This window comes from Salvelinus alpinus, chromosome 3 (assembly GCF_045679555.1).
Source record: "Salvelinus alpinus chromosome 3, SLU_Salpinus.1, whole genome shotgun sequence".
Classification (NCBI taxonomy): Eukaryota; Metazoa; Chordata; class Actinopteri; order Salmoniformes; family Salmonidae; genus Salvelinus; species Salvelinus alpinus.
The window spans coordinates 106,585,469-106,598,273 of NC_092088.1; positions in this window are offsets into that span (position 1 = coordinate 106,585,469).

Here is a 12,805-nt window from a genome sequence, read left to right on the forward strand (position 1 = left end):
AATGGAGACTAGGTATCTACCACCCCACTACCACTATCAGATTATAGCCATAAGGGCACTAGGCATCTACCACCCCACTACCACTATCAGATTAGAGCCATAAAGGCACTAGGTATCTACCACCCCACTACCACTATCAGATTAGAGCCATAATGGAGACTAGGTATCTACCACCCCACTACCACTATCAGATTAGAGCCACAAGGGCACTAGGCATCTACCACCCCACTACCACTATCAGATTAGAGCCATAAAGTCACTAGGCATCTACCACCCCACTACCACTATCAGATTAGAGCCATAATGGAGACTAGGTAGCTACCACCCCACTACCACTATCAGATTAGAGCCATAATGGAGAATAGGTATCTACCACCCCAATACCCCTACCAGATTAGAGCCATAATGGAGACTAGGTATCTACAACACCACTACCACTACCAGATAAGAGCCATAATGGAGACTAGGTATCTACCACCCCACTACCACTATCAGATTAGAGCCATAATGGAGACTAGGTATCTTCCACCCCACTACCACTACCAGATTAGAATCATAATGGAGACTAGGTATCTACCACCCTACTACCACTACCAAATTAGAGCCATAATGGAGACTAGGTATCTAACACCCTACTACCACTACCAGATTAGAGCCATAATGGAGACTAGGTATCTACCACCCCACTACCACTATCAGATTAGAGCCATAAGGGCACTAGGTATCTTCTACCCCACTACCTCTATCAGATTAGAGCCATAATGGAGACTAGGTATCTCCCACCCCACTACCACTATCAGATTAGAGCCATAAAGGCACTAGGAATCTACCACCCCACTACCACTATCAGATTAGAGCCATAATGGAGACTAGGTATCTACCACCCCACTACCACTATCAGATTAGAGCCATAAGGGCACTAGGCATCTATCACCCCACTACCACTATCAGATAAGAGCCATAAAGGCACTAGGCATCTACCACCCCACTACCACTATCAGATTAGAGCCATAATGGAGACTAGGTATCTACCACCCCACTACCACTATCAGATTAGAGCCACAAGGGCACTAGGCATCTACCACCCCACTACCACTATCAGATTAGAGCCATAAAGTCACTAGGCATCTACCACCCCACTACCACTATCAGATTAGAGCCATAATGGAGACTAGGTATCTACCACCCCACTACCACTATCAGATTAGAGCCATAATGGAGACTAGGTATCTACCACCCCAATACCACTACCAGATTAGAGCCATAATGGAGACTAGGTATCTACCACACCACTACCACTACCAGATTAGAGCCATAATGGAGACTAGGTATCTACCACCCCACTACCACTATCAGATTAGAGCCATAATGGAGACTAGGTATCTTCCACCCCACTACCACTACCAGATTAGAATCATAATGGAGACTAGGTATCTACCACCCCAATACCACTACCAGATTAGAGCCATAATGGAGACTAGGTATCTACCACACCACTACCACTACCAGATTAGAGCCATAATGGAGACTAGGTATCTACCACCCCACTACCACTATCAGATTAGAGCCATAATGGCGACTAGGTATCTACCACCCCACTACCACTACCAGATTAGAGCCATAATGGAGACTAGGTATCTACCACCCCACTACCACTACCAAATTAGAGCCATAATGGAGACTAGGTATCTACCACCCTACTACCACTACCAGATTAGAGCCATAATGGAGACTAGGTATCTACCACCCCACTACCACTATCAGATTAGAGCCATAATGGCACTAGGCATCTACCACCACACTACCACTATCAGATTAGAGCCATAAGGGCACTAGGCATCTACCACCCCGCTACCACTATCAGATTAGAGCCATAAGGGCACTAGGCATCTACCACCCCGCTACCACTATCAGATTAGAGCCATAAGGGCACTAGACATCTACCACCCCGCTACCACTATCAGATTAGAGCCATAAGGGCACTAGGCATCTACCACCACACAACCACTATCAGATTAAATCCATAAGGGCACTAGGCATCTACCACCCCGCTACCACTATCAGATTAGAGCCATAAGGGCACTAGACATCTACCACCCCGCTACCACTATCAGATTAGAGCCATAATGGAAACTAGGTATCTACCACACCACTACCACTATCAGATTAGAGCCATAAGGGCACTAGGCATCTACCACCCCGCTACCACTATCAGATTAGAGCCATAAGGGCACTAGGCATCTACCACCCCGCTACCACTATCAGATTAGAGCCATAAGGGCACTAGACATCTACCACCCCACTACCACTATCAGATTAGAGCCATAAGGGCACTAGGTATCTACCACCCCGCTACCACTATCAGATTAGAGCCATAAGGGCACTAGACATCTACCACCCCGCTACCACTATCAGATTAGAGCCATAAGGGCACTAGGCATCTACCACCCCGCTACCACTATCAGATTAGAGCCATAAGGGCACTAGGTATCTACCACCCCGCTACCACTATCAGATTAGAGCCATAAAGGCACTAGGGCTCTACCACCCCAATACCACTATCAGATTAGAGCCATAAGGGCACTAGACATCTACCACCCCACTACCAGATTAGAGCCATAATGGAAACTAGGTATCTACCACCCCACTACCACTATCAGATTAGAGCCATAAGGGCACTAGGCATCTACCACCCCGCTACCACTATCAGATTAGAGCCATAAGGGCACTAGACATCTACCACCCCACTACCAGATTAGAGCCATAATGGAAACTAGGTATCTACCACCCCACTACCACTATCAGATTAGAGCCATAAGGGCACTAGGCATCTACCACCCCGCTACCACTATCAGTTTAGAGCCAAAAGGGCACTAGGCATCTACCACCCCGCTACCACTATCAGATTAGAGCCATAAGGGCACTAGACATCTACCACCCCACTACCAGATTAGAGCCATAATGGAAACTAGGTATCTACCACCCCACTACCACTATCAGATTAGAGCCATAAAGGCACTAGGGCTCTACCACCCCACTACCTCTATCAGATTAGAGCCATAATGGAGACTAGGTATCTACCACCCCACTACCTCTATCAGATGAGAGCCATAATGGAGACTAGGTATCTACCACCCCACTACCTCTATAAGATTAGAGCCATAAGGGCACTTGGCATCTACCACCCCACTACCACTATCAGATTAGATCCATAAAGGCACTAGGCATCTACCACCCCACTACCACTATCAGATTAGAGCCATAATGGAGACCAGGTATCTACCACCCCACTACCACTATCAGATTAGAGCCATAAGGGCACTAGGCATCTATCACCCCACTACCACTATCAGATTAGAGCCATAAAGGCACTAGGCATCTACCACCCCACTACCACTATCAGATTAGACCCATAATGGAGACTAGGTATCTACCACCCCACTACCACTATCAGATTAGAGCCATAATGGAGACTAGGTATCTACCACCCCACTACCACTATCAGATTAGAGCCATAATGGAGACTAGGTATCTACCACCCCACTACCACTACCAGATTAGAGCCAAAATGGAGACTAGGTATCTACCACCCCACTACCACTATCAGATTAGAGCCATAATGGAGACTAGGTATCTACCACCCCACTACCACTATCAGAGTAGAGCCATAATGGAGACTAGGTATCTACCACCCCACTACCACTATCAGATTAGAGCCATAATGGAGACTAGGTATCTACCACTCCACTACCTCTATCAGATTAGAGCCATAATGGAGACTAGGTATCTACCACCCCACTACCTCTATAAGATTAGAGCCATAAGGGCACTTGGCATCTACCACCCCACTACCACTATCAGATTAGAGCCATAAAGGCACTAGGCATCTACCACCCCACTACCACTATCAGATTAGAGCCATAATGGAGACTAGGTATCTACCACCCCACTACCACTATCAGATTAGAGCCATAAGGGCACTAGGCATCTACCACCCCACTACCACTATCAGATTAGAGCCATAATGGAGACTAGGTATCTACCACCCCACTACCACTATCAGATTAGAGCCATAATGGAGACTAGGTATCTACCACCCCCCTACCACTATCAGATTAGAGCCATAATGGAGACTAGGTATCTACCACCCCACTACCACTATCAGATTAGAGCCATAATGGAGACTAGGTATCTTCCACCCCACTACCACTACCAGATTAGAGCCATAATGGATACTAGGTATCTACCACCCCATTACCACTACCAAATTGGAGCCATAATGGAGACTAGGTATCTACCACCCCACTACCACTATCAGATTATAGCCATAATGGAGACTAGGTATCTACCACCCCACTACCACTATCAGATTAGAGCCATAATGGAGAGCAGGTATCTTCCACCCCACTACCACTATCAGATTAGAGCCATAATGGAGACTAGGTATCTACCACCCCACTACCACTATCAGATTAGAGCCCTAATGGAGAGTAGGTATCTTCCATCCCACTACCACTATCAGATTAGAGCCATAATGGAGACCAGGTATCTACCACCCCACTACCACTATCAGATGAGAGCCATAATGGAGACTAGGTATCTACCACCCCACTACCTCTATAAGATTAGAGCCATAAGGGCACTAGGCATCTACCACCCCACTACCACTATATGATTAGAGCCATAAAGGCACTAGGCATCTACCACCCCACTACCACTATCAGATTAGAGCCATAATGGAGATTAGGTATCTACCACCCCACTACCTCTATCAGATTAGAGCCCTAATGGAGAGTAGGTATCTTCCACCCCACTACCACTATCAGATTAGAGCCATAATGGAGACCAGGTATCTACCAACCCACTACCACTATCAGATTAGAGCCATAATGGAGACTAGGTATCTACCACCCTACTACCACTTTCAGATTAGAGCCATAAGGGCACTAGGCATCTACCACCACACTACCACTATCAGATTAGAGCCATAAGGGCACTAGGCATCTACCACCCCGCTACCACTATCAGATTAGAGCCATAAGGGCACTATACATCTACCACCCCACTACCACTATCAGATTAGAGCCATAATGGAGACTAGGTATCTACCACCCCACTACCACTATCAGATTAGAGCCATAAGGGCACTAGGCATCTATCACCCCACTACCACTACCAGATTAGAGCCATAATGGAGACTAGGTATCTACCACCCCACTACCACTATCAGATTAGAGCCATAAGGGCACTAGGCATCTATCACCGCTCTACCACTACCAGATTAGAGCCATAATGGAGACTAGGTATCTACCACCCCACTACCACTATCAGATTAGAGCCATAAGGGCACTAGGCATCTACCACCACACTACCACTATCAGATTAGAGCCATAAGGGCACTAGGCATCTACCACCCCGCTACCACTATCAGATTAGAGCCATAAGGGCACTAGACATCTACCACCCCACTAACACTATCAGATTAGAGCCATAATGGAGACTAGGTATCTAACACCCCACTACCACTATCAGATTAGAGCCATAAGGGCACTAGGCATCTATCACCCCACTAGAATACAGGAACCATTTTCTCAAGATTAAATTAATTGATACCACCGCACTACCACTATCAGATTAGAGAATACAGGAACCATTTTCTCAAGATTAAATTAATTGATACCACCGCACTACCACTATCAGATTAGAGCCATAATGGAGACTAGGTATCTACCACCCCACTACCACTACCAGATTAGAGACATAATGGAGAGTAGGTATCTTCCACCCCACTACCACTATCAGATTAAAGCCATAATGGAGAGTAGGTATCTTCCACCCCACTACCACTATCAGATTAGAGCCATAATGGAGACTAGGTGTCTACCACCCCACTACCACTATCAGATTAGAGCCATAATGGAGACTAGGTATCTACCACCCTACTACCACTATCAGATTAGAGCCATAAGGGCACTAGGTATCTACCAACACACTAACACTATCAGATTAGAGCCATAAGGGCACTAGGCATCTAACACCCCGCTACCACTATCAGATTAGAGCCATAAGGGCACTAGACATGTACCACCCCACTACCACTATCAGATTAGAGCCATAATGGAAATTAGGTATCTTCCACCCCACTACCACTATCAGATTAGAGCCATAATGGAGACCAGGTATCTACCAACCCACTACCACTATCAGATTAGAGCCATAATGGAGACCAGGTATCTACCAACCCACTACCACTATCAGATTAGAGCCATAATGGAGACTAGGTATCTACCACCCCACTACCACTATCAGATTAGAGCCATAAGGGCACTAGGCATCTACCACCACACTACCACTATCAGATTAGAGCCATAAGGGCACTAGGCATCTACCACCCCGCTACCACTATCAGATTAGAGCCATAAGGGCACTAGACATCTACCACCCCACTACCACTATCAGATTAGAGCCATAATGGAGACTAGGCATCTATCACCCCACTACCACTACCAGATTAGAGCCATAATGGAGAGTAGGTATCTTCCACCCCACTACCACTATCAGATTAGAGCCATAATGGACACTAGGTATCTACCACCCCACTACCACTACCAGATTAGAGCCATAATGGAGACTAGGTATCTACCACCCCACTACCACTATCAGATTAGAGCCATGAAGGCACTAGGTATCTTCCATCCCACTACCACTATCAGATTAGAGCCATAATGGAGACCAGGTTTCTACCACCCCACTACCACTATCAGATGAGAGCCATAATGGAGACTAGGTATCTACCACCCCACTACCTCTATCAGATTAGAGCCATAATGGAGACTAGGTATCTACCACCCCACTACCACTATCAGATTAGAGCCATAAGGGTACTAGACATCTACCACCCCACTAACACTATCAGATTAGAGCCATAATGGAGACTAGGTATCTACCACCCCACTACCACTATCAGATTAGAGCCATAAGGGCACTAGGCATCTATCACCCCACTACCACTATCTGATTAGATCCATAAAGGCACTAGGCATCTACCACCCCACTACCACCATCAGATTAGAGCCATAAAGGCACTAGGCATCTACCACCCCACTACCACTATCAGATTAGAGCCATAATGGAGACTAGGTATCTACCACCGCACTACCACTATCAGATTAGAGCCATAATGGAGACTAGGTATCTACCAACCCACTACCACTACCAGATTAGAGCCATAATGGAGAGTAGGTATCTTCCACCCCACTACCACTATCAGATTAGAGCCATAATTGAGAGTAGGTATCTTCCACCCCACTACCACTATCAGATTAGAGCCATAATGGAGACTAGGTGTCTACCACCCCACTACCACTATCAGATTAGAGCCATAATGGAGACTAGGTATCTACCACCCCACTGCCACTATCAGATTAGAGCCATAAGGGCACTAGGCATCTACCAACACACTAACACTATCAGATTAGAGCCATAAGGGCACTAGGCATCTACCACCCCGCTACCACTATCAGATTAGAGCCATAAGGGCACTAGACATCTACCACCCCACTACCACTATCAGATTAGAGCCATAATGGAGACTAGGTATCTACCACCCCACTACCACTATCAGATTAGAGCCATAAGGGCACTAGGCATCTATCACCCCACTACCACTACCAGATTAGAGCCATAATGGAGAGTAGGTATCTTCCACCCCACTACCACTATCAGATTAGAGCCATAATGGACACTAGGTATCTACCACCCCACTACCACTACCAGATTAGAGCCATAATGGAGACTAGGTATCTACCACCCCACTACCACTATCAGATTAGAGCCATGAAGGCACTAGGTATCTTCCATCCCACTACCACTATCAGATTAGAGCCATAATGGAGACTAGGTTTCTACCACCCCACTACCACTATCAGATGAGAGCCATAATGGAGACTAGGTATCTACCACCCCACTACCTCTATCAGATTAGAGCCATAATGGAGACTAGGTATCTACCACCCCACTACCACTATCAGATTAGAGCCATAAGGGCACTAGACATCTACCACCCCACTAACACTATCAGATTAGAGCCATAATGGAGACTAGGTATCTACCACCCCACTACCACTATCAGATTAGATCCATAAAGGCACTAGGCATCTACCACCCCACTACCACCATCAGATTAGAGCCATAAAGGCACTAGGCATCTACCACCCCACTACCACTATCAGATTAGAGCCATAATGGAGACTAGGTATCTACCACCGCACTACCACTATCAGATTAGAGCCATAATGGAGACTAGGTATCTACCAACCCACTACCACTACCAGATTAGAGCCATAATGGAGAGTAGGTATCTTCCACCCCACTACCACTATCAGATTAGAGCCATAATTGAGAGTAGGTATCTTCCACCCCACTACCACTATCAGATTAGAGCCATAATGGAGACTAGGTGTCTACCACCCCACTACCACTATCAGATTAGAGCCATAATGGAGACTAGGTATCTACCACCCCACTGCCACTTTTAGATTAGAGCCATAAGGGCACTAGGCATCTACCAACACACTAACACTATCAGATTAGAGCCATAAGGGCACTAGGCATCTACCACTATCAGATTAGAGCCATAAGGGCACTAGACATCTACCACCCCACTACCACTATCAGATTAGAGCCATAATGGAGACTAGGTATCTACCACCCCACTACCACTATCAGATTAGAGCCATTAGGGCACTAGGTATCTATCACCCCACTACCACTACCAGATTAGAGCCATAATGGAGAGTAGGTATCTTCCGCCCCACTACCACTATCAGATTAGAGCCATAATGGACACTAGGTATCTACCACCCCACTACCACTATCAGATTAGAGCCATAATGGAGACTAGGTATCTACCACCCCTCTACCACTACCAGATTAGAGCCATAATGGAGACTAGGTATCTACCACCCCACTACCACTATCTGATTAGAGCCATAAAGGCACTAGGCATCTACCACCCCACTACCACTATCAGATTAGAGCCATAATGGAGACTAGGTATCTACCACCCCACTACCTCTATCAGATTAGAGCCCTAATGGAGAGTAGGTATCTTCCACCCCACTACCACTATCAGATTAGAGCCATAATGGAGACCAGGTATCTACCAACCCACTACCACTATCAGATTAGAGCCATAATGGAGACCAGGTATCTACCAACCCACTACCACTATCAGATTAGAGCCATAATGGAGACTAGGTATCTACCACCCCACTACCTCTATCAGATGAGAGCCATAATGGAGACTAGGTATCTACCACCCCACTACCTCTATAAAATTAGAGCCATAAGGGCACTTGGCATCTACCACCCCACTACCACTATCAGATAAGAGCCATAAAGGCACTAGGCATCTACCACCCCACTACCACTATCAGATTAGAGCCATAATGGAGACTAGGTATCTACCACCCCACTTCCACTATCAGATTAGAGCCAAAAGGGCACTAGGCATCTATCACCCCACTACCACTATCAGATTAGAGCCATAAAGGCACTAGGAATCTACCACCCCACTACCACTATCAGATTAGACCCATAATGGAGACTACCACCCCACTACCACTATCAGATTAGAGCCATAAGGGCACTAGGCATCTACCACCCCACTACCACTATCAGATTAGAGCCATAATGGAGACTAGGTATCTACCACCCCACTACCACTATCAGATTAGAGCCACAAGGGCACTAGGCATCTACCACCCCACTACCACTATCAGATTAGAGCCATAAAGTCACTAGGCATCTACCACCCCACTACCACTATCAGATTAGAGCCATAATGGAGACTAGGTATCTACCACCCCACTACCACTATCAGATTAGAGCCATAATGGAGACTAGGTATCTACCACCCCACTACCACTACCAGATTAGAGCCACAATGGAGACTAGGTATCTACCACACCACTACCACTACCAGATTAGAGCCATAATGGAGACTAGGTATCTACCACCCCACTACCACTATCAGAGTAGAGCCATAATGGAGACTAGGTATCTACCACCCCACTACCACTATCAGATTAGAGCCATAATGGAGACTAGGTATCTACCACCCCACTACCACTATCAGATTAGAGCCATAATGGAGACTAGGTATCTACCACCCCACTACCTCTATCAGATGAGAGCCATAATGGAGACTAGGTATCTACCACCCCACTACCACTACCAGATTAGAGCCATAATGGAGACTAGGTATCTACCACCCCACTACCACTATCAGATTAGAGCCATAATGGAGACTAGGTATCTACCACCCCACTACCACTATCAGATTAGAGCCAAAAGGGCACTAGGCATCTATCACCCCACTACCACTATCAGATTAGAGCCATAAAGGCACTAGGAATCTACCACCCCACTACCACTATCAGATTAGAGCCATAATGGAGACTAGTATCTACCACCCCACTACCACTATCAGATTAGAGCCATAAGGGCACTAGGCATCTACCACCCCACTACCACTATCAGATTAGAGCCATAATGGAGACTAGGTATCTACCACCCCACTACCACTATCAGATTAGAGCCACAAGGGCACTAGGCATCTACCACCCCACTACCACTATCAGATTAGAGCCATAAAGTCACTAGGCATCTACCACCCCACTACCACTATCAGATTAGAGCCATAATGGAGACTAGGTATCTACCACCCCACTACCACTATCAGATTAGAGCCATAATGGAGACTAGGTATCTACCACCCCACTACCACTACCAGATTAGAGCCATAATGGAGACTAGGTATCTACCACCCCACTACCACTATCAGATTAGAGCCATAATGGAGACGAGGTATCTACCACCCCACTACCACTATCAGATTAGAGCCATAATGGAGACTAGGTATCTACCACCCCACTACCACTATCAGATTAGAGCCATAATGGAGACTAGGTATCTACCACCCCACTACCACTATCAGATTAGAGCCATAATGGAGACTAGGTATCTACCACCCCACTACCTCTATCAGATGAGAGCCATAATGGAGACTAGGTATCTACCACCCCACTACCACTATCAGATTAGAGCCATAATGGAGACTAGGTATCTACCACCCCACTACCACTATCAGATTAGAGCCATAATGGAGACTAGGTATCTACCACCCCACTACCTCTATCAGATGAGAGCCATAATGGAGACTAGGTATCTACCACCCCACTACCTCTATAAGATTAGAGCCATAAGGGCACTTGGCATCTACCACCCCACTACCACTATCAGATAAGAGCCATAAAGGCACTAGGCATCTACCACCCCACTACCACTATCAGATTAGAGCCATAATGGAGACTAGGTATCTACCACCCCACTACCACTATCAGATTAGAGCCAAAAGGGCACTAGGCATCTATCACCCCACTACCACTATCAGATTAGAGCCATAAAGGCACTAGGAATCTACCACCCCACTACCACTATCAGATTAGACCCATAATGGGAGTATCTACCACCCCACTACCACTATCAGATTAGAGCCATAAGGGCACTAGGCATCTACCACCCCACTACCACTATCAGATTAGAGCCATAATGGAGACTAGGTATCTACCACCCCACTACCACTATCAGATTAGAGCCACAAGGGCACTAGGCATCTACCACCCCACTACCACTATCAGATTAGAGCCATAAAGTCACTAGGCATCTACCACCCCACTACCACTATCAGATTAGAGCCATAATGGAGACTAGGTATCTACCACCCCACTACCACTATCAGATTAGAGCCATAATGGAGACTAGGTATCTACCACCCCACTACCACTACCAGATTAGAGCCATAATGGAGACTAGGTATCTACAACACCACTACCACTACCAGATTAGAGCCATAATGGAGACTAGGTATCTACCACCCCACTACCACTATCAGAGTAGAGCCATAATGGAGACTAGGTATCTACCAACCCACTACCACTATCAGATTAGAGCCATAATGGAGACTAGGTATCTACCACTCCACTACCTCTATCAGATTAGAGCCATAATGGAGACTACGTATCTACCACCCCACTACCACTATCAGATTAGAGCCATAATGGAGACTAGGTATCTACCACCCCACTACCACTATCAGATTAGAGCCATAAGGGCACTAGGCATCTACCACCCCACTACCACTATCAGATTAGAGCCATAATGGAGACTAGGTATCTACCACCCCACTACCACTATCAGATTAGAGCCATAATGGAGACTAGGTATCTACCACCCCCCTACCACTACCAGATTAGAGCCATAATGGAGACTAGGTATCTACCACACCACTACCACTACCAGATTAGAGCCATAATGGAGACTAGGTATCTACCACCCCACTACCACTATCAGATTAGAGCCATAATGGAGACTAGGTATCTTCCACCCCACTACCACTACCAGATTAGAGCCATAATGGAGACTAGGTATCTACCACCCCATTACCACTACCAAATTGGAGCCATAATGGGGACTAGGTATCTACCACCCCACTACCACTATCAGATTAGAGCCATAATGGAGACTAGGTATCTTCCATCCCACTACCACTATCAGATTAGAGCCATAATGGAGACCAGGTATCTACCACCCCACTACCACTATCAGATGAGAGCCATAATGGAGACTAGGTATCTACCACCCCACTACCACTATCAGATTAGAGCCATAATGGAGACTAGGTATCTACCACCCCACTACCTCTATAAGATTAGAGCCATAAGGGCACTTGGCATCTACCACC